The 26,842-nt window shown below is 36.1% G+C and overlaps 1 protein-coding gene across 1 annotated transcript in view; it reads left to right on the top strand.

The window, feature by feature from the left end:
* Nucleotides 1–26,842, top strand: part of KCND2 (potassium voltage-gated channel subfamily D member 2) — a 501,311-nt gene that overhangs the window by 130,732 nt on the left and 343,737 nt on the right. The window lies entirely within an intron of this gene.

Raw genomic sequence — 26,842 nt, 5'->3', positions numbered from 1 at the left:
CATTTTATGACTATTATATAGGATGGAATAAAAATTTATTGGGTATATCCAGTTCACATTTGCCCATTTTTATTTTCCAGCAATATCTCCTGTAGTTCTTAGAGTCAACCCAAAACCAGATGCAGAAAGCTCTTCACTCTACCATCTGAGCCCTCCTGTGCACTTCCAGTGACTCTGCTTTTGCTGCCTATTTTGGGATGGTGGGTTTCTTCTCCATCAACTTAGCCTAATTCAACCTTTAAAGTCCAAGTCATCTACATTCTCTAACTCTTTCCCCTCCATAAATGTCCATAATGACTCATAAATACTGATAGGTATTTTCTTTTTCTGTTATCAGCTTAAATTTGGGATCCATGAAGGCAATAAAACATCTTGGTCTCCAGTAAGTGTTGCACAGTATTGACATATATTAGGTCCTTAATCATGGATTCTTAAGTGAATTAATGAAAAAAGAATGAATGAATAAAATTGTTAATTATTATATAAACAATTAGAATGCAAATAATTGTATATTATTAGTAATTTAAAGTTAGCTGGGGGCTTTCATATAATCAGCATGTATCATACATCTATAATCCTCTTACAGCATGTGGGGTAGTATTTTTATTAAAGTTCTACACACTCATAATTTTATACCCAGAGCTTGGTTAAGGAAATAACCAATATTTTCCATTAGAAGATACTACTTGCTTTGCAGTGTACAGAAACATATTGTAGCAAGCATGGTGGCTATTGTTTAATCTTTCTGATGCTTTTTACCATGATTTCTCCATGTTGATCCAAGTGTCTGTTTCCTTCCATTTATAAAGTATTGGGTATATTTTGGCCTCAATATATGTTTTCACAGATTCTATTTGTATTTAGTTCCATTCTTTAGGACAATAGTGCTGGGCATTGTAACAGGAAATACATGGGCTTTATGTCGGAGAGACCTGGCTTTGCAATAATGCTATGCAACTTTGGCAAAATTGCTTAACTTTTCTGAACTGCAGTTCATTCACATGTAAAATGGGGCGGGTAACATTTAGCTCAAATGTGGCAGTATTAAGTAAAAGCTTATTAGCCTAGCACCTAGTAAAGTGGTGTATATTAAGTGATAGAAATAATTAATATTGTTATTATTACTACAATTAATATATAGAAGATCTAAGGCTTCTCCCAGTTCGCTCCCCTCCGTAAAGCCTTTATTTATCACTCCAGCTAAAGCCAATCTCACTTTTTGAGCTCTTTGCTTGTACTTCCTCTTAAGACCTACTTTACATTATCTTAAATTACAATGCGTATGTCTTTGTCTCATCAGCTCACTTGACATAAGGCCTTTATTCAACTTGTATTCCTCTTAGTGTTGGCTATTTTATATACTACATAGTAGACGCATAGTATTTTTAAATATTTTATATTTAATATGATACTTAATGATTAGTAGTTGTAACAGCATATTTGGTTCAGTGATAACTATTGTAGCATTCATCACATTATATCATCTCCCTGACAACACGGTAGATTCTGTGATCAGAGTCTATGGTGTATTCATGGTGCTTCCACTACATTAGAGAAAAACAAAATAGAGAAAAATACAAATGGGCATCTTGCATTTGAGAAAACATGGGTGTTGCTTTTACTCTTTAAAAATAAATATTAGATATCCTGTCATTTATATAATCTGATATAAAACCTTGAACTTCTCTCTCTATGGTATTGTGATCATTGTATTAAAATTTTCCATATTTCCAAAAACCTCACTTAAACATTTGGAAAAAGTTACCAATAAAGAATGTATACATGCTTCATAGACTTGTTTTTTATAATAATTTTCATATGTATTTGGCCAATAGGTAGTTTATCCCTATTTTTACTTTATACTATTTATTTATCTGAAACAATCTCATTGTGTCACCCTGGATAGAATGCAGGGGTATGATTTTGTCTCACTATAACCTCCACTTCCCAGGTTCAAGTAATTCTCCTGCCTAAGCCTCACAAGTAGCTAGGAGTATAGGCGCCTGCCACCACACCAGGCTAATTTTCATATTTTTAATAGAGACGGAGTTTGACCATGTTGGCCAGTTGGTCTCAAATTCCTTACCTCATGTGATCCTCTTGCCTTGGCCTCCCAAAGTGCTGATATTACAGGCATAAGACACCATGCCCGGCCTTTAGCTAATTTTATAAATTAAAATTACAGTGGTTTTGTGTTCATGAAACACCAAAAACTCAGGTATATTATTTCAAAACATGTTACAATGCCTTACAGAACAGCGGCAAAAATAGGAGTCAAAATATTTTGACTATTAACACAGCTCTTTTGTTTTGACTTTTTAGGTTACATCTGAACACAACAATTTGTATATTAACAAATATGCCATATTCAAATGTCTGAATGCAAAAGGGGTCTACAATAAGGAGAAGTACTTTAGGGTCCTTGGAGAAAATTGGAAAATATATTTTATGACTTTTTTAGCTGTAAGCTAAACAGCAAACAGCCGTACTCCAATAAAGCAGTCATGTCACTAAAGTACTCAGCTATCAAACAACTTTTCAGAATCACCAGAACTGAAAGTAATACCTTTCCATGTGTATCTACTGACTTGTCTATCTTCCCCACTGGAATGTAATACGCTTTTTTCAAACCATCTATATACACCCATAGCCTATTAAATGACTGGCAACAAATTGTTTCAGAAATCAATGAATAAAGTAAATAATTATTTAATCAATTAAATTACCACTGTGTTTACCAACAATTCTCAAACTTAAATGTGCATAAAAGTTACCGGCAGAATTCAATTTTAAAGTGAAGATGCCTAACTCCTGCACAAATAGATTCTAATTCAGTTGGTTATGCAGCGTGTGAGTATACATCTAACAAGGACACCAGTGTTTCTGATTCGGAGCAAAGATCACTCTTTAAAAATATTGATATAAATAATACTAGTGTGATCAAGAAATCTTCTTGATTCACATAGCCTTTAGCAAATCTTTTGGCAATTATGTGTTAATTGATTGTAAATAAAGAGGATCAAATTAAGTGAGGACTGCATGTACTATGAAAAGAAGAAGGAGAAGGAGAAGAACACAAGGAGAAGACCTAAAGTGACCCTGGGGCACTCTGGTAAAACTCAGAGATCTAACTTCTCTGATTCTGTGCCTCTTAGATTTGTGTGGTCGCCATGAATAGAAGGTAAAAGACAAATTTGGTAATACGGACAGATTACAGGACAGCCTACGGATCCAGATAAAGTCCCATGTTCCAATTGGACTGCATTTGGTGTCATTATCCCATGGTTCACACCAAAGGAAAAGCAGGGAGCAAAAAATCTAGGACAGATAGCAGGGTGGCATCTCAAGATACTGATATCAAAAAACGGCCTGTGTGCGACATCTGATCTCAAGACAAACCTGCCCTTTTTCAGTTCCTATTTTAAGCTGCCTTTTTCATGTTAGTAAATGGGAACTGGAAAATATGTGCTGTTCCCAGAGGTAGATATGCTTTTGAGGTACTGGCCATTGTGGAAAGTTAGATCTAAAACATTTATACTTTCTAATTTACCATAAAACCTTTTAAAAATACTGTACAAATTCTTGGACTCTGAGTCAGTTCTACTAAAGCAGTATTTCCAGGGAGCACACAGTGGGAATCCATGTATGTGAGCTATTTAGGTGATTCTGATGATTGACCAGGTGTGGGAGCCATGGATTTGCAAATCTTTCATAGATATATCATTAATAGACATGTTATTGTATTTATAAGAGGTCAGTCCTCTTCTCCCCATCTTTAGCCACACATCTCTGCCTCTTTGTCACAACTCTTCTCCTCATCTAGTGTCTTGGTAGCCTTCTGTCCAAAATTATCTTGTTGTGGACTTGCTTTGTTAGGTATTCTATCCCTTTCCTATAGTAGCAATTTCCTCTATTCAGTTTTTCATCAATTTGGAGTCTAAGACTTATTTTTCTATCCTTTCTTTGTCTCTGAATAATTTATACCCCTAAAGCACATTGAAATTGCCTGTCATACTGTTATACATACCCCACCACTCTTTTTAAGAGTACCCACATCGGTAGTACATCAGCTGGGCTAAATTTCTAAAAACAAAATTAGGGCCCGATGGCTCAATGTTTCTGAATAAGTAACCAAATAAGAATATAAGAAAAGAGTGACAAAATGGTGAATTGCTTTAACAAATGGAAAATGAGTTCAGAACGAAGCAGAGTGCCTAAGACATTTTACATCTTGACTTGTTTTAACAGGATTCTACTGCTTTGTAATTCATTATAGAATAGTTATAGTTTCCCATTGGCTCCGTGCTCCCATTTGCTCAGCTACTGTAAATAATAGCCATCAGCAAAGCTTTTGAAATTTTCAGATGAAAGGAACTAAATTGAGGAAGCTTCCCATGTGCATCCCTTCCTCCACAAAAAAAGGATGGTCAGAAATCAAGGAACGGGGAGCACAACGGAGTGATTGTAGTAATCCAATGCATTCCAGCTTTTGAGAACAATAAACATTTATTTTCTACGACTTGAGAGTTGTTGTTTTAATGATTTTTTTTCTCAACTGAAGCAAGCGATAGTGGATATTATCTTAAGATGTGAGAGATATTGGAGGCAATATGAAATCAGTTACACTATGTGGTTTAATGTTGCAGTAGTTTCTTTCTTTGGTTATTGCCAAGCTAGTTGCTATTTTAAGACTATTAGTCACATGCTTCTGTACCTGAGAGTGAAATTTTTCATTTCCCTCTAAAGATTATTCATTTTGTTTCTTCCAGGAGGAACTTTGATAATAAATTCCAGTGTATTTTTTAAAATGTTCCCAGGGACTTAAAATGAACCTGCAAATATATTTTTTTAATTTTATATTATCTTTTTGACATAGTTTGCTTACATAATCTACATATTTTGAATAGATGATTAGACCAAAGGAACTTGCAGTGGATAATGTTATAATCGTAATGAAGATTAAACATCTTCTTTTAAAATCTCCTTATATTATTACTGTAGAGTGACAGAACAGATATTCAATTCTTTAAGCCAAAGATGTATAATAGGACCAGTATAATAAGTAAAGTTGGGAAGCATGACTGGAAATAAAGAAGATACTAAACTTATGTAACAATAGGTTTGAACTTTAAACATTTTCACTTTCTACAGTATGGCTTTCTCATATGCGTTGTCCATATGTAAAGATGACTGAGCCAAAGCTCCCAAGGTCCCAAGAATTGACAAATTCTCCCTGCCAGAGATTAACTCAAACCAAATTATAATATCTTAATATCCCAATTCCAAGTTCCTAGAAGAGAGAATTTGTGACCATGGGTGCATGGAGGATGCTCTTCTCCCTCTGCCAGCTAAGAAGATGCCCCAAGAGAGGGCAGCTACAGCTTGGCCCAGAAATTTAGTCAAATCACCTCATTATTCATGGTTCTCTCTCTCTCTTTCTTTCTTTCTTTCTTTTTCTTTAAGAGACAGAGTCTTCCTCTGTTGCCCAGGCTGGAGTAAAATGTGCAATCTTGGCTCACTGCAACCTCTGCCTCCAAGATTCAAGTGATTCTCCTGCCTCAGCCTCCTGGTAACTGCGATTACAGGTGCTGACCACTACACCCAGCTAGTATTTATTTTATTTTATTTTTTATCTTTTTTGAGACAGAGTTTCGCTCTTGTTACCCAGGCTGGAGTGCAAAGGTGTGATCTCAGCTCACCGCAACCTCCGCCTCCTGGGTTCAGGCAATTCTCCCGCCTCAGCCTCCTGAGTAGCTGGGATTACAGGCACACGCCACTGTGCCCAGCTAATTTTTTGTATTTTTAGTAGAGACGAGGTTTCACCATGTTGACCAGGATATTTTTTTTATTTTTAAGAAAGGCAGGGATTCACCATGTTGGTCAGGCTGATCTCAAATTCCTGACCTCAAATAATCCACCTGCCTCAGCCTCCCAAAGTGCTGGTATTACAGGCATGAGCCACCACACCTAATGATTTTTTTTATGTAAGGCTTATCATTGAAAACAATTTCACATTCAAAATTTTAATCGAATTAGAACAACATAAAATACAAATAAATCATTTTGGGGAAGATAATACATTTATATAATTATATAACAACACATATTCCAAATTTTATTAATCAGAGTGACATTTTGAAAACAGTTTTTTCCAGAGATAAACAATTACTGTTTTCTGTTTAGTGAAATAGAAATTTAATTTTTCTTCTACATATAAACAAATAAATTAAAATATCAGGATATTTTAAAGGAATCTCAAGGTATTTTTGTATATAATTGAAACTAAAGTGAAGAAAATAAATCATTTTTAGGATTTTAAAAAACAACATAACCTCATAGTGAAAATACAAACCTGATTTTTTTTTTTTTTTTTTTTTTTTTTCCTGTAAAGCACATTCATTAAAAAGATGCTTGGAAGTTAATATTTCAGCAGAAACCATACATAAAATTTCAATGTATTAAAACAAAAAAACTAGAAAGTTTGGGCTTTTTTGTTTTCCTAGTAATGACATTCTGTTTTATTTTCTGACAAGTTTCCTGACAGAGCTTTAGAGGTAACTTAACAGTATCTGCACTTACCTGTCAGCCAAGAATGAGTCACTCCTAAATTTACAAAAAATGACATTATCAACATGGTTTAGTAATGAACCCTGGGGAGGATTTTATGATACTGTGTGACACCAGACCCTCTCATTAGTGATGTAGGTTTCATTAGTACATGTCATTTTTTTCTAACCTTTGCAGCATTACTGGTTGAATACAGCATATTCTGAACATCTCTACATTTGTGACATCTCTTAGTGTCACATTTCTTTATTTTTACAAGGGTTGTTTATAGCTTGTTGGATTATCCAAACATGTTTAAAAGATGAGTAAATACTGTAAAGCAAGAAAAATGAGAAAAATTCATAGACTTTGGGGGAAAAAGAAAGAAAAACTATGCAGATACATTAAGCCAGGGAAGTACTTATTTCTTGTCAGTCCTGATACCCTTGGAAGGCAGACTTCTATCAGGGTGTGAGCCTGTGATTCAGGCTAGGGTTCCAAACCCAGCTTTGCCAGTAAGAAGCTGTGTTACTCTTAACCTCCTTTCTTAGATTTTTTTTTTTTTTTTTTGGAAATGGAGTTTCACTCTTATTGCCCATGCTGGAGTGCAATGGTGTGATCCTGGCTCACTGTAACCTCTGCCTCCCAGGTTCAAGCAATTCTCCTGCCTCAGCCTTCTGAGTAGCTGGAGTAGCTGGGATTACAGGTGCCCCCAGCCACATCCAGCTATTTGTATGTGTGTGTGTGTGTGTGTGTGTGTATTTTTAGTAGAGACAGGCTTTTCACTATGTTGGCCAGACTGGTCTCAAACTCCTGACCTTGTGGTACGTTGCCTTGACCTCCCAAAGTGCTGTGATTACAAATGTGAGCCACTGCACCCAACCAGATTCATTTTTGATGTGTGTGATAGAAGATGAAAATTCTAGGATTCTCTTTTATTAGCATTGATTTTTTTTTCAGGGACCTTTGTGAATTTTTTTCTCTCTTGTAGCTCCTCCTCCTTCCTTCCCTTTCTTCTCTTTCACAAATATTGATGGTGCCAGTAACAAATGCCATGGATCATAACGGGCATGCAGATAAAATCAGGTACTTCATTTTATATATGTAAAGATAAATCATAATTACTATACAAAAGTAGATTCATTCACTCCAATGTCATATATGACTCTATAGAAGATCCCTTTGGGAATAAATTTAACAAAGTCTGGATGCTGTTGTTTATTTGCAATTAACAAGATGATGGAGAAAAATTGACAGATTTGTGATTTAAGTACTTCCATTTATATTTTATGAATTGTCTTAAGGAAGCAAAATACCTACATTTTTTCAAAAGAGTGGGAAGTAAAAATGTCCATTATAGGTTTAGTCTTTTAAAAAAGCCAATGCAAGTAATAAAGGTCGTGTTAAAGTAAGTCCAGTCCATCATTGGTCATTTTCAATTTTAAAGCTAACATTTACCATGTGCTAGTTCAAGCCAACTTTACAAAGCCTGTCACTGCTGATATCTAACGTGGTGAATCCCAGTTGAGTTTCTAATGTCTTCTCCTGACATTTCTTCAAGAGTGACTGATAGTGCCACAAGTCCAGGTGGACTGAATAGTGGGGATTGATACTGATACAACTGAGGTTTAGAAACAAGAAAGAGTTATAGAAAACACATCTTAGTGAAAGATCATGTCTTATTCTGATGGCTTGTTTAAAATACAACACAATATTTATGTGATGTTAGAGAAATAACACATTTCCATGTATACTTCCATGAATGTTTCAAGTAAAAATGGGTAAATAAGCACTAAAAGGTATCATTTACATGCACACAGTTATAAAGTATATCTGCAAAATTTATAACTATAGATGTCACATCAAAATCAAAATTAAGAGAACAGATATTTTTAAAAACCTTATTTGTCAGGTAGTTACTGAACTGGTTGTCATCATATGACTAATTTGTCTTTCTAAAGGCAGAATCATGACAGATATTAAATGTAGAATGAAGGTAGGAGTATTCAATACGTTTTGTGGTATTGGTTTAGACATCAGGAAAGCTCCTGGGGAAATTCCATATGCTAGTGAAGCTATAAATTGCACTAAGTGTTTATTGGTTTCTGTCATGGTATAGTAGGTATTGGTTTGTTCGCAGCTTTCATTTTTCAGTTATGTGTTTTCAGGAAGGTACATTTGTCTTATGAAGGTGGTATAAAGGAACTACTTTAGAATTCAATTCTCATGACAAACAAATATTTTAATGTAATATATTTTTTCCTTATGGTAACCAGAGAGGCATATGATATCTGGTGAATAACTGTGGCCCACTGATAGTTAAGTATAAGATACACAATTTAGTTTTACATCTTAAAAAAAAATTTCCCCATCAAAATGATAATTATTTCAAATAAAATTCAAAGTCATATCTTTAAAATAAGCACTATTTTCTTCTAGTAATCTCAAATCAACCTAGTTTATACAACATAAAAGATGTAAACTCTCAATAATTTGAAATGTTCTTTTACTGCATTAATATTCAGTGAAGCTTGTGATTTTAGCAAATGTTTTCTGCTGGTTTAGAAGCACCAACAAAATATCAGTCTTTTATGATGTGCTTCCAGTAGTTACTGCCCTGGGTAGACAGAAGGAGAATTCAGGTCATAGAATTTAATGACTTTTTTTCAGAAGCGAAACACATGCACACGAATAATTTAAATAACCTTTCTCATCAACAATAGAATATGTGACACAGCAGCACCTGATTAATAGCAAAATTAATGGTGTAGGCAATAATTGCTTAAGGAGTTCATAAGAAGAGATTGCTTCACTGTAGAGCTGAGATATACATTAAGCAAAGTTAGGAATTGAGCTGAATAATGAAGAATGGAGACAGGGCCAGAGAATCATTCTAGGATTAAGAAACCATCATTCTCAGCAAACTGACACAAGAACAGAAAACCAAACACCTCATGTTCTCACTCATAAGTGGGTGTTAAACAATGAGAACACATGGACACAGGGAGGGGAATATCATACACTGGGGCCTGTCGAGGGGTGGGGTGGGGGTAGGGGAGGGATAGCAGGGGGTGAGGGAATTGGGGAAGGATAACATTAGGAGAAATACCTAATGTAGATGATGGGGGGATGGATGAAGCAAACCACTGTGGCACGCCTATACCTATGTAACAAACCTGCACGATTTGCACAGGTACCCCAAAACTTAAAGTATAATAAAAAATAAATAATTTAAAAAAAGGAAATAAGTTCTATGACTAGATACACAACACAATTTGGTTAAAGATAAATTTGTTTAAAAATGAATAGATCAATACAATCCATTGATTAAAAAAAAATATAAAGAAGTGCAAGAAATGCCCACAGCTAGGGCAGAGGGATAAGAAAGTGAAATAATTTTTGTTTTTTAGATAAGAATGAGCATGGCCATATGAAGGGTATCTGTAGAGAGCAGAAAAACTAGAAAATTAGCTTAGAGTCAGGATATGATGACTTTTGAATGTCTGGCTATGTCATTTTGTCTTTATCTCTTACATCAGAATGTCACAGAGCACAGTCTTCAAAGCAGTAGTTCCATAAGATGTGGTACCTAATCCTCAGGAATGCGGTAAGGACATGAGTGAGATTTGAAGTTGAAATGTATTTGGGAAATTCTCAATGAAAGAAAAAAGAAATTTTCCTGTAATACACCTTCATAGGGCCACTGATGTATTAATGTGCATTTTGAAACTTCAAGAGGAAGACACAGACTGGATGAACCCGCACACTCATTTGAATGTGAAATCTTTTTCCCGTGAATCATCCCATAGCATACATGTACATGGATCAAAACTCAGTAAACACTGGTTTTTTGTCACTGTTGAGCAGGAAGGCGAAGAAGTTTTATTAGCTCTATTGTGTGCCAACACTTTATTAGAGAGAAAGAATGTAGATACTCAGGAGGCTGAGGCAGGAGAATCGCCTGAACCCGGGAGGTGGAGGTTGCAGTGAGCCGAGATCGCGCCATTGCACTCCAGCCTGGGTAACAAGAGCAAAACTCCGTCTCAAAAAAAAAAAAAAAAAAAAAAGAATGTAGAGAGTGGAGAATTAAATGGTTCTGTGAGTAAATTTAAGGTTGAACTAAGATTCTGTCTTGGACAACCAGCTATCACCAGGCTCGGTAGGTTTGCGCCACTACCTACAGATTTTCCCACTATTTTGCTACATAGACGGGTGTGCTCTTTTAGCTATCCTTGGGTAGCTTGTTTGGTTTCAGGGGGCATTGTTGAAGTTCTCTATATAAAGTTATTTCTAGTTAATTCATTATGCAGAAGGTAGAAGGGTTTGTCTTTGCTTTTTTATGCTTTATTAGGTTTTTGTCTTTCCGTTACAGTACTATGTCTATTGCGCCTAAAGTATAATTTCTATCGCCTATACTTTTGTAATAGGTCAATGATTTAGTTATTGTGTTTAAGTAGTATAGTTGTATGGGGTTTGGGCTAGAGGTAGCTCAAAGCGATCATCTGTTGTGAGATCTTCCTGGTGTAAGCCGGATGCTTTAGTTTAAGCTACACTTTGATTCGTCTAAGTGCACTTTCCAGTACGCTTACCATGTTACGACTTATCCCCTCTATATCAGTGTTTAGTGGCTTATTGTTAATGTACTTTTATGTAATGTTTGAGGAGGGTGATGGGCGGTGTGTGCGTTCTTAATGGCCTTGTTTCAGTTAAGCTCTCTATTCTTGATTTACTGCTAAATCCACCTTAGGCCCTTAGATTTCATAAAGGCTAACGTGTAGTTTTTCTAATTTAGAAAATGTAGCCCTTTTCTTCCCACTTCATTGACTGCACCTTGACCTAACGTTTTTATGATGATACCTCTGCTTACTTTACGATCTTTAAGGAGTTTGCTGAAGATGGCGGCATACAGGCTGAGGGTAAGAGGTGATAAGGTTTATCAGGGTATATCGATTATAGAACAGGCTCCTCTAGACGGATGTAAAGCACTGCCAGGTCCTTTGAGTTTCAAGCTATTGCTTGTAGTGTTCTGGCGAATAATTTTGTTGGTTAAGTTATTGAGGTTTAGGACTAAGCATAGTGGGGTATCTAATCCCTGTTGGTACCTTAGCTATAGTGTATTCAGGGTACTAAAGCCACTTTCGTAGGATATTTTACCATAACTGGGGTTTTCTACGACGTAGTTATAGGTTAGCTTTATTGGGAATAAAATCTTAAACACTCTTTACGCCAGGCTCTATTAACTTGAGTCAATCGTATGGCCACAGTGGCTGGCACGAAATTGAACAACTCTAATGGACAGTGTAACTTAAACTTTCGTTCGTTGCTAAAAGTTTGTCACTGCTGTTTCCCGTGGGCCGTGGCTAAGCAAAGTGTTTTGAGCTGCATGTGCGCGTGCTTGATACTTGGTCCTCATGTTCTGATAATCTAGAGGGCATTTTCACAGGGCTGTGGATGCTTGCATGTGTAATCTCACTGAGAGCTAATAGAAAGGCTAGGACCAAACCTATATGTTTATGGGGTGATAATTACCCGTCTAGACATTTTCAGTGTCTTGCTTTAAATATTAAGCTACATTAACTTGATAAATACTTAAATAAATATATAGCGGTGGGCTCAATGTAGGTTTAAAATCTAACTTACTACTATATTAGTATAAGTATGTTTTCTGAAGGGCATGGTTTGAGGTATGTGGGGAGTAACCACGGGCAGTATTATCTATTGGCATATAGGGTAATTGTAGGGTGCATATGTTTTCCAGTTAGCAGGACTTGTATTAGTAAATAATGTTAGTAGTGGGATGTCTCTTTATGGTATCTGCCTCAGAAAATACGGATTGTGCTTATGGGTATGTGTATGTATTTGCATATATATATTTGGTTGTTGGGGTGGTGGTCTTGTGTTTAATTGGGTGTAAATACTAGTTAATTATTTAATATGTCCTGTAACCATTGACTGAATAATACCTTGGTGGTTGGGATGAGGGCCAAGACATTCAATATAGGTGCGATGATAGCATAGAGTCTGGCAAAGCACATTCAGGTGCCACAGAACGGCGGTTGGGATACTTCCGGAGCCTCCCAGCAATGCTGATGATTACATTCTGAAACAACCAGAGGCCCGTCGTGCTCCCGTGACTGAGTTAAGAGGGTGATAGCGCCACACCATCGTGATGCCTTATTTAAGGGGAACATATGTGCGACCTTAATGGATGGCCCTGAAGTAGGAACCAAATGCCAGATATAGTTCCAGTATAACCAAGCCCTGTCTATATGGGCCTGGAGCGAGAAGAGCGGCAGATGTGGATTTCATGGAGGATGGTAGATTAAGAGACCAAATATAATGATGGATATCCATGGTTAGAAGGACTGTCGAAGTATGATGTGCTATGGCCGGTTAATAACTTAATGTATGGATGGACGGTCAATGATATTATGTACTGAATGATATTCGTGTGCTCGTTATACTTTTATGTGCTTTCTGGATTTGAATGTATCATGGTCCAATGTGGAATCATAGTTCTTGCTTATAAGCATGTCTTGTAGTGTTTTAATGCACATTTTGGTCTAATGTGCTATGTATAGTTAAGCATTTGCAGTACTAAGTATTATTCATGGGGACAAGCAATAATGTACTAATTACATCATAACAGTGAAGATATTATATTATATGTACTTACAAAGTACTTCATGGCTAAGCCTTCAATGATATAAAAATTAGTTATTCAGGGAATAGTTTAAGATTAGAATTTCGGCTTTGAGTGTTGATGGTAGAATTAGATATTCTTTCCCTGATTGTCCTGGGAAGTAGATGCTCTCCATTTCTGCTTTACAAGACCGGGGTATTAAATTATACTACAAGGATGTTTATCATTTAAGTAGTTTGTTTTCAATTAAAGTGGAGAGGGGAATTAGGGTAATGATATAAGGAAGTAAATAATGCATGCAGTTTGGCCAATAGTTACAAAGGGGTATTCGACTGGTTGACCCCTGATTCATATGAATCTAAGTAGATCGGCTACTAGGGTTCAGAATAGGATTTGGGTGATTGGTTGGAATGCTATGCTTTGTTGTTTGGATAAATGTGTTATAGGGATAATTATTAGAATTAGGATAGAGAGTATAAGAGCTAGGACACCTTCTAGTTTGTTGGGGATAGATCGTAAGATGGTGTATGCAATAGAAAGTATCATTCTTGTAAGAAGAAGACATTATCTTAAAAGAGCTCATAGTGTAGTTATAAACAACCCCTCCAGAAGTGTGACAACACTTGATGCATGCAATAATAAGACTCCAAAGGGAGAGGCAGGCATACTGTAGTGTTTAGGCACGTGGACTTTGGCTGCAGACCACTGATGCTTGAATTTTGGTGCCATCGCTGACCAGCTATGTGTTCTTGGATAATGTGCTTGCCCTTCCTGTGCCTCAGCTTTTCAATCTGTAAAATGGACAAAATAAGACCAACTCCAGATGGTTACTATAAAGTTTATAATGCATATAATGTATATTAACAGTGTCTGGTATATAATAACCACTAGGTAAATATTCAGTTATTATGTAATATGAAAAACCTTATAATATGAAATCATAATGATATAATATAAAAACATAAATGCCTTCATATATTCCAGAAATATGAAATAATTCTATATTTCTGAAGTGTACTATATGAAGAGGTAAGAGATGAAAGATGAGGCTTGAGAGGCGTAGATGTTTTACTGAAGAGTTTGCACTTTATTGTATAGGTGAAGAGGAGTCAAGGAATGATTCTAGGAAGAAAATGATGATCAGATTTACAATTTTGAAAGGTATTTGGTGACAAGCCAAGAGGCTCTTGCTCTTGCATCACATTTAAGAAATGGGGACCTGTACCAAGGCTGAGTCAGGTAAAATGAAGAGAAAATACCTAGCCCAAAAATATTTAGGGAATATAGTTCTAAACCCGTGATGATTGAAGGGATGTGAAGGAGAAGGAAGAATTGAGAATACATGTTGGGTTTATAGCTCGAAATACTAACTGAAAAATGTCATCACTCATCAATTTTGGAGAACAAAAGAAGAGCACAATGGGATATGGGTCAGGAACAATGCAGAAAGCAAAAACAGTAAGATTAAATTGTTGATGTTTCGAGTTTGAGGTCCTAATGGTACATACAGGGGGATCTACCTAAGAGATAATAAAGACATATATCTTGAGCCCTGGAGCAGGATCTTGTTATAGCTAGAAGTAAAGATTGGTAAGTCACTACTATACCACAACACAACATATAAAGACAGGGGAAATGATTCAGGTTAGAGGTAAAGATTGGGAAGTCACTACTCTACCACAACACAACATGTAAGAGATGGCAAATGATGAGAATGCCTTCACAGACCATATACTGAAGACAAAAGGATCACCAAGGGTATGATCTGAGAAAAAGAAATATACAACAAAAAGTTTAATAATCAAATTATGCAAATGGTATTTTAGAAGTTGTTGTATGCTCTATTCATGTTCAATTCAAAATGGGACTTCCGAGAGATCATCCAAGATGGCCGCTTAGGAGGAAGTCGGGATTGCAGCTCCGAGAGAAGGTTCAGAGGGACTGCAGGGAAGCTCACACGGAAGCTGGGCGGAGCCCACAGCAGCTCAGCGAAGTCTCTGCAGGCTGAGTGTGACTAGACTGCCACCTTGTGGGCAGGGAAAATGGTAGCAACACAGCTGAAAAGCATAAAGCCCTAACCCCCGGGCCAGAACACCTGTGGGGAAGAAAAGGGGGTTTATGAGTTCAGCTGCTGCAGACTTAAAATTACCAAAGTCAGAAAGACAGCAACTACAAAGTCAATAGGCGGATAAATCCACAAAGATGGGAAGAAACCAGCGCAAAAAGGATGAAAACAACCAAAACCAGAACACCTCTCCTCCTACAAGGCAGCATAACTTCTCACCAGCACGGGAACAAGACTGGACGGAGAATGAGTGTGATGAAATGACAGAATCAGCTTTCAGAAAATGGTTAATAAGAAACTTCTGTGAGCTAAAAGAACATGTTCTAACCCAATGCAAAGAAACTAAGAACCTTGAAAAAAGACTTGATGAAATGCTAACGAGAATGGACAACTTAGAGAGGAGTATGAGTGAATTGATGGAGCTGAAAAACACAACACGAGAACTTTGCGAAGCATGCACAAGTTTCAACAGCAGAATTGACCAAGCAGAAGAAAGGATATTAGAAGTCGAAGATCAACTCAATGAAATAAAACGAGAAGGGAAGATTAGAGAAAACAAGGTAAAAAGGAATGAACAGAGTCAACAAGAAATATGGGACTACGTGAAAAGACCTAATCTACATTTGATAGGTGTACCTGAATGTGACGAAGAGAATGAATCCAAGCTGGAAAATACTCTTCAGGATATTATCCAGGAAAACTTCCCCAACCTAGCAAGGCAGGCCAATATTCAAGTCCAGGAAATACAGAGAACACCACAAAGATATTCCTCTAGAAGAGCAACCCCAAGGCACATAATCATCAGATTCACCAGGGTTGAAATGAAGGAGAAAATACTAAGGGCAGCCAGAGAGAAAGGTCGGGTTACCCACAAAGGGAAACCCATCAGACTCACAGCAGATCTCTCAGCAGAAACCCTACAGGCCAGAAGAGAGTGGGGGCCGATATTCAACATCCTTAAAGAAAAGAACTTTCAATCCAGAATTTCATATCCAGCCAAACTAAGTTTCATAAGTGAAGGAAAAATAAAATTCTTTGTGAACAAGCAAGTACTCACAGATTTCATCACCACCAGACCAGCTTTAGAAGAACTCCTGAAGGAGACACTACACATAGAAAAAAACAACCAGTACCAGCCACTCCAAAAACACACGAAATGGTAAAGAGCAGCAACACAATGAAGAATCTGCATCAACCAATGGGAAAAACAGCCAGCTAGCATCAAAATGACAGGATCAAACTCACACATAACAATATTAACCCTAAATGTTAAATGGACTAAATGCCCCAGTCAAAAGACACAGACTGGCAAATTGGATAAAAAGCCAAAACCCATCAGTGTGCTGTATCCAGGAAACCCACCTCACATGCAAGGATACACAAAGGCTCAAAATAAAGGGATGGAGGAAGATTTACCAAGCAAATGGAGAGCAAAAAAAAGCAGGAGTTGCAATTCTCATCTCTGATCAAATAGACTTTAAAGCAACAAAGATCAAAAGAGACAAAGAAGGACACTACATAATGGTAAAAGGATCAATGCAACAAGAAGAGCTAACGATCCTAAATATATATGCACCTAATACAGGAGCACCCAGATACATAAGGCAAGTTCTTAAAGACTTGAAAAGAGACTTAGACTCCCACACATTAATAGTGGGAGACTTCAACACACGATTGTCAATATTAGACAGATCAACGAGACAGAAAATTAATAAGGATATCCAGGACTTGAACTCAGACCTGGAACAAGCAAACCTAATAGACATTTACAGAACTCTCCAGCCCAAATCCACAGAATATACATTCTTCTCAGCACCACATCACACCTGCTCTAAAACTGACCACATAATTGGAAGTGAATCACTCCTCAGCAAATGCAAAAGAACGGAAACCATAACAAACAGTCTCTCAGACCACAGTGCAATCAAGTTAGAACTCAGAATTCAGAAGCCAACCCAGAACGGCACAGCCTCATGGAAATTGAACAACTTTCTCCTGAATGTTGACTGGATAAACACTGAAATGAAGGCAGAAATAAAGATATTCTTCGAAACCAACAAGAACGAAGACACCACATACCAGAATCTCTGGGACACATTTAAAGCAGTCTCTAGAGGAAAATATATAGCAATAAGTGCCCACATGAGAAGAAAGGAGAGAACTAAAATTGACACCCTATCATCAAAATTGAAAGAGCTAAAGGAGCAACATCAAAAAAAACTCAAAACCTGGCAGAAGACAAGAAATAACTAAGATCAAAGCAGAATTGAAGGAGATAGAGACACGAAAAACCCTACAAAAAATCAATAAATCCAGGAGCTGGTTTTTTGAAAAGATCAACAAAATAGACAGACCACTAGCCAGACTAATAAAAAAGAAAAGAGAGAATAACCAAATAGATGCAATAAAAAATGATAAAGGGGATATCACCACAGATGCCACAGAAATTCACACCATCATCAGAGATTATTACAAACAACTCTATGCACATAAATTAGAAAACCTGGAAGAAATGGATAAATTCCTGGACAGCTGCCTCCTGCCAAGCCTAAACCAGGAAGAAGTCGAAACCCTGAATAGACCAATAACAAGGTCTGAAGTCGAGGCAGCAATTAAGAGCCTACCACCCAAAAAAAGCCCAGGCCCAGATGGTTTCACAGCCGAATTCTACCAGACATACAAAGAGGAACTGGTACCATTCCTACTGAAACTATTCCAAATAATCCAAAAAGAGGGAATCCTTCCCAAATCATTTTATGAGACCAACATCATCCTAATACCAAAACCCGGCAGAGACTCAACAAGAAAAGAAAACTACAGGCCAATATCCATGATGAACATAGATGCAAAAATCTTCAATAAAATACTGGCAAGCCGATTACAACAGCACATCAAAAAGCTTATCCACCATGATCAAGTAGGATTCATCCCGGGGATGCAAGGCTGGTTCAATATACGCAAGTCTATAAATGTAATTCACCACATAAACAGAACCAAAGACAAAAACCACATGATTATCTCAATTGATGCAGAGAAGGCCTTCGACAAAATTCAACAGCCCTTTATGCTAAAAACTCTCAATAAACTAGGTATCGACGGAATGTATCTCAAAATAATAAAAGCTATTTATGACAAACCGACAGCCAATATCATACTGAATGGGCAAAAACTGGAAGCATTCCCTTTGAAATCTGGCACTAGACAAGGATGCCCTCTCTCACCACTCCTATTCAATATAGTACTGGAAGTTCTAGCCAGAGCAATCAGGCAAGAAAAAGAAATAAAGGGTATTCGACTAGGAAAGGAGGAAGTCAAATTGTCTCTACTTGCAGACGACATGATTGTATATCTAGAAGACCCTATCACCTCAGCTCAAAATCTCCTGAAACTGATAAGCAACTTCAGCAAAGTCTCAGGATACAAAATCAATGTGCAAAAATCACAAGCATTCCTATACACCAATAACAGACTTAAAGAGAGCCAAATCAAGAACGAACTGCCATTCACAATTGCTACAAAGAGAATAAAATACCTAGGAATACAACTAACAAGGAACGTAAAGGACCTCTTCAAGGAGAACTACAAATCACTGCTCAACGAAATAAGAGAGGACACAAACAGATGGAGAAACATTCCATGTTCATGGTTAGGAAGAATTAATATCGTGAAAATGGCCATACTGCCCAAAGTAATTTACAGATTCAATGCTATCCCCATCAAGCTACCAATCACCTTCCTCACAGAACTGGAAAAAACCACCTTAAACTTCATATGGAACCAAAAGAGAGCCCGCATAGCCAAGTCAATTCTAAGCAAAAAGAACAAAGCGGGAGGCATCACACTACCGGACATCCAACTCTACTACAAGGCTGCAGTAATCAAAACAGCATGGTACTGGTACCAAAACAGAGATATAGACCAATGGAACAGAACAGAGGTGTCGGAGGTGACACAACATATCTACAACCACCCGATCTTTGACAAACCTGAAAAAAACAAGCAATGGGGAAAGGATTCCCTGTTCAATAAATGGTGTTGGGAAAACTGGCTAGCCATGTGCAGAAAGCAGAAACTGGACCCCTTCCTGACACCTTACACTAAAATTAACTCCAGATGGATTAAAGACTTAAACATAAGACGTAACACCATAAAAACACTAGAAGGAAACCTAGGCAAAACCATTCAGGACATAGGCGTAGGCAAGGACTTTATGACCAAAACACCAAAAGCATTGGCAACAAAAGCCAAAATAGACAAATTAATGGGACCTAATCAAACTCCACAGCTTCTGCACGGCAAAAGAAACAGTCAATAGAGTGAATCGGCAACCAACACAATGGGAAAAAATTTTTGCAGCCTACCCGTCTGACAAAGGGCTGATATCCAGAATTTACAATGAGCTAAAAAAGATTTACAAGAAAAAAACAAACAAGCCCATTCAAAACTGGGCGAAGGATATGAACAGATACTTTACAAAAGAAGACATACATGAGGCCAACAAACATATGAAAAAATGCTCATCATCACTGGTCATTAGAGAAATGCAAATCAAAACTACATTGAGATACCATCTCACGCCAGTTAGAATGGCGATCATTAAAAAATCTGGAGAAAACAGATGCTGGAGAGGATGTGGAGAAATAGGAACACTTTTACACTGTTGGTGGGAGTGTAAATTAGTTCAACCACTGTGGAAAACAGTGTGGCGATTCCTCAAGGACCTCGAAATAGAAATTCCATTTGACCCAGCAATCCCATTACTGGGCATATATCCAAAGGATTATAAATCGTTCTACTACAAGGACACATGCACACGAATGTTCATTGCAGCACAGTTTACAATAGCAAAGACCTGGAACCAGCCCAAATACCCATCGATGATAGACTGGACAGGAAAAATGTGGCACATATACACCATGGAATATTATGCAGCCATTAAAAAGGAGGAGTTCACATCCTTCGTAGGGACATGGATGAACCTGGAAAACATCATTCTCAGCAAACTGACACAAGAACACAAAATCAAACACCACATGTTCTCACTCATAGGTGGGTGTTGAACAAGGAGAACACATGGACACAGGGAGGGGAGCACTATACACGGGGGTCTGTTGGGGGGGAGGGGGGCACAGTGAGGGGGTGGGGAGTTGGGGAGGGATAGCATGGGGAGAAATGCCAGATATAGGTGAAGGGGAGGGAGGCAGCAAATCATACTGCCACGTATGCACCTATGCAACAACCTTGCATGTTTTTCACATGTACCCCAAAAACTAAAATGCAATAAAAATAAAAAAAGAAAGAAAAAAAAAAAGAAATAAATCAGAGAAATGCAATAAAAAAAAAAATCTGGAGACAACAGATGCTGGAGAGGATGTGGAGAAAAAGAAACACTTTTATACTGTTGGTGGGAATGTAAATTAGTTCAACCATTGTGGAAGACAGTGTGGTGATTCCTCAAGGATCTAGAAATAGAAATTCCATTTGACCCAGCAATCCCATTACTGGGTATATACCCAAAGGATTATAAATTGTTCTATCATAAAGACACATGCACAGCATGTTCATTGTGGTGCTGTTTACAATAGCAAAGACCTGGAACCAACCCAAATGCCCATCAATGATAGGCTGGACAAAAAAAATGTGGCACATATACACCATGGAATACTATGCAGCCATAAAAAATGATGAGTTTGTGTCCTTTGTAGAGACATGGATGAACCTAGAAACCGTCATTCCCAGCAAACTGAAACAAGAACAGAAAACCAAACATCGCATGTTTTCACTCATATGCAGGTGATGAACAATGAGAACACTTGGGCACAGGGAAGGGAACAACACTCACAGGGCTAGGTTAGGGGGTGGAGGGGAGGGGAGGGGAGAGGGGCACAGCGGGGGCAGGTACAGGGAGGAGGGAGAGGGATAACACCTGGAGAAATGCCTGATGTAGGCAACGGTGGGGGCAGGGGGATGGAGACAGCGAACCAACATGGCATGTATGTACCTATGCAACAATCCTGCAGGATGCAGGATGTGCACTCGTACCCCAGAGCCCAAATACAATAAAAAATAAATAAATAAGAAAAAAAAACAAAAAACAAAATGGGACTTCCATTGTTCCTCAGGAGTCATTGTGACCAACACACCCCAGCCTCCCAACAGACACACACAGACATGTGCGTGCACACACACACACACACACACACGAATCCAATGTTTTTACCTATTGAGGGACAGATTCAGATACAGAGTGTTCTTTTTCCCCCTTTTGGACATTATTATGTAGTTTATTCAAATGATACCATAGTACGTATTTGAAGAACATTATCCACCAAACACAGTGCCTTGAATACGCAACATGTGGATTCTTTAAATTACATGATATGAGCACAAAAATATTCTTTAAATATTCTTAAAATGATATGCACACAAAAATTTCTTAAGGACAAACAAAGTATTAGAATAAAGAGACAATGATATGTCAAGTACTACTTTGTACATGTTTTCTAAGAGGGAGGATGACATGCTATTAACATGTGCATGCTAATAGCAAATGCACATGCTGCTCTTTTTATGTAAATCTCAGGGTCATTCCTACCTATTTTGGTAAAGACCAAGAAAACATATGTGATTTATTACAATTTAGAAAGCAGAATGCTGCTGGGAAACAATGTGGCATAATGGAACAGGGTGTTGGTATCAGAGAGATGTTAGTTGAGTTTATAGCATCATCCCTTTCTTGGTAAAGAATAGAAAAGATATTTAACCACTATGTGCCCCTATTCATTCATATAAAAAAAAAGGTACAAACTAATATTCACCTCAAATTGTTTATCAATTCACTAACTGATAATCATTTGGCCATTATGTTATATACTATGATTCTATGAATATTTGTAAACACATTTTGTAGACATTTGTATTTTTCTTCATAAAATATCTGTTTGGGATTGCTAGATAATAAGCATATGTTTAGCTCTTTAAGAAGCTGCCAAACCACTTTCACAAATTTTTTTGCCGTATTTTGCATTTCTGCCAACAATGTATGAGAGTCCAGTTGCTGTAACATCCTTGCCTAAATTTGTTGTTTCCCGCTTTTGTAATTTGAGTCTAAAGGATGTGTGGTGATCTTTCATTGTGGTTTTAATTTGCATTTTCTAATGATTAAAATTTTAAGCATCTTTTCATGACTTTTGCCGTGCTTTTTTTTTTTTTTTGGTCAAAATGATGTTTAATCTTTTGCCCATTTATTTGTTTGGGTTGTTTGCCTTACAATTTTTCAGTTGTAGGAGTTCTTTATGTATTCTAGGTACAAGTTCTTTATCTAATTCATGTTCTGCAAAAGTTTCTCCCAGTCTGTGGCTTGCTTTTCAACTTCTTAACAAAGTCTTCCTAAGACCAAATTTAAAAATTTTGATCAAATACAGTTTATCATGTTTCATTTCAAAATTTTTGCTCTTTAATATTATTTTGGAAGGGTTTGTCTAACCCAAAGTCACGTAGATCTATGTTTTTCTGGAATATTTATGTCTTGACTTAAATTTATACTTCATTTTTAGTTACTTTTATGTGGCATGAGATAAAATGTCAAGATTTATTATTATTATTTTTTGCACAAGAATATTACATTCAGCTGTTGTAGTGACAGTTGTTGAAAAGACCATCCTTTCTTATTGAATATACATTTGCTGTTTGTTGAAAATCATCTGACCAGATGTGTATGGGTCAGTTTTCAAACTCTGTATTCTATTCCATCAGTCTATATGCCTGTCTTTATGACAATATCACACTGTTTTTTACACTGTAGCCTTACGTTATGTCTTTAAATGAAATAGTGTAATTTCTCCAATTATGCTCTTCTTTTTCAAAATTCTTTTTGGCTATTGTCGGTTCTTTTGGTCCTTGTACATTTTAGAATCAGTATGTCAATTTCTATACAAATCTGCTGAAATTTTAATTGAGATTGCATTAAATATGTATATCATCAATGTAGTATCTTCACAATAGTGTATCTTCTAATCTTTGAAAACGGTATATATCCACATTTATGTTGCCTTCTTTACATTCTTATAGCAACATTCTTTTTCAATGTAACAATCTTGAGCATTTTAACAATTTATCTCTATACATTTCATGTTTTTAGTTAAGTGAAGTTTTTTAATTTAAATTTTTAGTTGTCCATTATCCTTGAAGATTATTTATACAGTGTCTATGAGGAAATGCCATTTTTTCTTCATTTTTACTTTGTTTGATACCTAGTCACTAGTTAAACCTATTCTGTTGCCATGACTTTTTTCTAAGACTTTACTTCAGATCCAAATTTTGGTGGCCTCAATACATTTCAGTTCACATTTAACAATGATACAAAAGTTTAAAAGAAGAAATATTTCTTTTATAACTATAGTTTTCTATCAAGTTAGGAAAATTAATTGGAAAATAGATAATGAGAGCCTGATCTCAAGGGATCTCAGATCTATGCTTTGAGTGACTATGTGTATATGTGGGGGAAACATAAAGAAATACATAATTTTAAAACTTTGTAAGAAGAGGAGGAATGAGTACCAATACACACAGAATGTATATGAAAATATAATAGAAAGAACATGACAACTAATATCTGTCTTTTGCTCTAAAACTTTCACAGTACATTCTTGAGCATCATGTAATGTGTAAGCTATGTTACTTATTATTTTACAGATGAAGAAATTGAATGTTGGAAATACAGTAGGTTTTTTAATATTATGGAAATAGTGATCAATACCTAGACCTTGTGAATCTTAGCTCTTTTAACTAGGCGGGTTCCCGCTCAGTTTACCTAGATAGGGTTTCTGCAACTCATGTACCTAATTGCATCTTTCAATATGCATATATGGATATATTTATCCCTGCCTAAGCACCATCTAGCAACCAGATGATCAGCTGGGTAAACTTGCATTGATCTATATTCACTTCAAACAATATTGTACTACATTTTATTTTTTACTTATATTCCATCTGGTCCAAAAGTATCTCAAAAGGAAGGCTTCACTAGGATTGTTCAATTCTCTCATAAACAAAAAAGGGACTGATTTATAATAGTTTAATTGGATTATAGCTAAACTTTATAATTGAGTCACTGAGAAGTTACACATTTAAAGCAAACATACAAATAAAAAATGAATTCAGCATTATTGCATTAGTATAAGCTTAGTTTTCACTCAGGTTTCTCTCTTGAAAATTTAGAATGGTTATCTCATGGTTGGGTTATTCTCAGTCTTACTCATAAGTTAGTCTCAGTTCTGTTCATGCATTGAAAAAGTCTTGTGCCATTTCCTTTTGATATGTGTTGCAGAGAGCTTAAAAATATCACTACACTTCATGAAACTTGCAATTAATCTGTTGCCAAGACTTCACTTTTGTATTTGGATTCAAATTCATTATTTCTACCTTTCTTACTCCCTTAAAAAAATTACATATAGTATATGTATTGCATCAGTTCTCCTGTTCCTTCATATATTTTCCTTTTCTGTTTCTGTTTTTATCCTTTAAGCCTGAAAATAATTGTCTGGCTGACTTTTCTCTAAACCTGAGCTGCCCACCCTGTGTGGTCATCAAGCTTTTTTGTATTGCTAGCTTTTAGTAAGACTATACGTTCACTGAAACTGTATTGTTTGAAATATTCTAGAATGCTGTCTCCACACAGTTTGGGAGCTGTTAATTTTCTCAGGAAATTTCATCAGTTTTGCTTTCTGGTAGAATGTTTTTTTGGAACAGCAGCCCAAATCCTAGTGCTTCCATTTTAAGATACTTTTTAGGCAACACTAAAGCATCAGCCCTTTAAAGTCTGCAGCTTCCAGGAAGTTTGCCAGCACTCCCTTACTGGCAGATCACTTTACTCCAGATCACTTGTTCTTATGTTCTCATGGTAAACACAGATTCTCAGCTTTTAGTTAGATTTGTTGAAATCTTAACTAATGAAAACGTGGAAGTTTCTTGCAATAGAAGTTTGATGTTATATATGTTGAGTAGATACTGTGACTACTAGTACCACCTTCCCAATAATATAATTATGAAGAATGTTTATTTAATAAGTCAGATATTTAAAAGAAGAGTCAATATTCATAACATTGATGTAACTGATATTGGTTAATTAACAGAAATCCACTAAACAATCTGTTGAAATTATAAGGTACTATTTAGCATAAGAAAATGTTCAAGAATTACTGTAGACTATGGTTAGATTATCTATAGCACCAAACATTAATATTACATTTAGATACATTATTTTTTGACTAAAATTATTTTTTAGCTGAGTCATCAAATACTAACTAAAATATAATTTATTCTGGGTTAATTTGTTCACCTATGTCTACTTTTGACTATTATTAGAAAATTGTGTGACAAATTTTTCTAATTTTTGATATATAATATCAATATTTATGTTCAAAATATATGCACACACACATACATTTTATGTATACACGCACGTAAATCTAGAGAAAAAAAATTCAAACGTTTCAGTATAACACATCTAAACAACCAGATTGTATGTTTTTTATTATAGCTTAGTAACAAATTAATCCCTTTTCATGCAAATTGTTCTTAAAATTCTAAAGCAGCATTGTACTATACTTTATTTTAAAAAGCACCAAAAAAAGTTTTTCTAGTTTATTGGAAAAGAGAAATTCATGTTATTGATTGTTAGTAGACACTTCCTATCTGCATGTTTTAGATAAATGTTTCTTGTTAGGTGATTAACATTGGCTTACTAGGGATTTTTTTTCTATGGAAGGCTTAGATATGCATCAATGTTTCCAAGATGCTTTTATGGCATTATGACATATGGCACTGTTTTATTCCTTAAACCAATTGATTATGTTTCAGATATTTCCTAAGGCCATTTTTTTTTTCAGAACATGTACAGTAAGTTAATTTATTAAACTGAAGTTCATTTTTTTCCCTCTTGGGTTAAATCTGATGATGAAGTTATAATTCTCTCGTGCTAGAAAAAGAAAACAGAAAATACAAATAAAACCTTCTACTTATGGCTAATTTCTTCTCACTTCATCATTATTGATGCTTTTATTTCATTTTGAGAATGGTATGCTTTAAAAATAACAATAAGAAAAAGATGCTCTATAATAGTTAATTTATATAGAGAGTGTGGTTCCAGAGGCAGAACATTTATAATACTCTATATTTGAAAACAGTGTAAATGAATTACTCTGCTTTCACCTGGATCAAAAGCCATTTGAGATTGTTCCAGAAAATTTTCAGTCAACAGTCAAAAAATAATTACTGATTGTCCAATTACCATTATGCCCATTTGACTGTCTTGTTATTGTGGATCATTTAATTAACATTTATTGATTATACATATTTCAGTTTTCCTCTGCAATACAATTCCTCCCATAATCGTTGGTGCATGTTTAACTGAATAGTGCTATGATACCGTAATTACTAGAACCTTGTATTGCATTTTGACCTTGTCTCTCACAAGCTTCTGTGCTACATTTCATGCAGTCTCATAGCCATGCTCCGTACTTATGAAAAATCATGTAATCTCCCAAAATCACTAATTTAATTATTTTACTTTGCAGCACAACTTTGAT

Source organism: Aotus nancymaae, unplaced genomic scaffold (genome assembly GCF_030222135.1).
Source record: "Aotus nancymaae isolate 86718 unplaced genomic scaffold, 86718_ANA_hifiasm-v0.15.2.pri h1tg000002l, whole genome shotgun sequence".
Classification (NCBI taxonomy): Eukaryota; Metazoa; Chordata; class Mammalia; order Primates; family Aotidae; genus Aotus; species Aotus nancymaae.
This window is presented reverse-complemented; position numbering and strand designations above follow the sequence as displayed.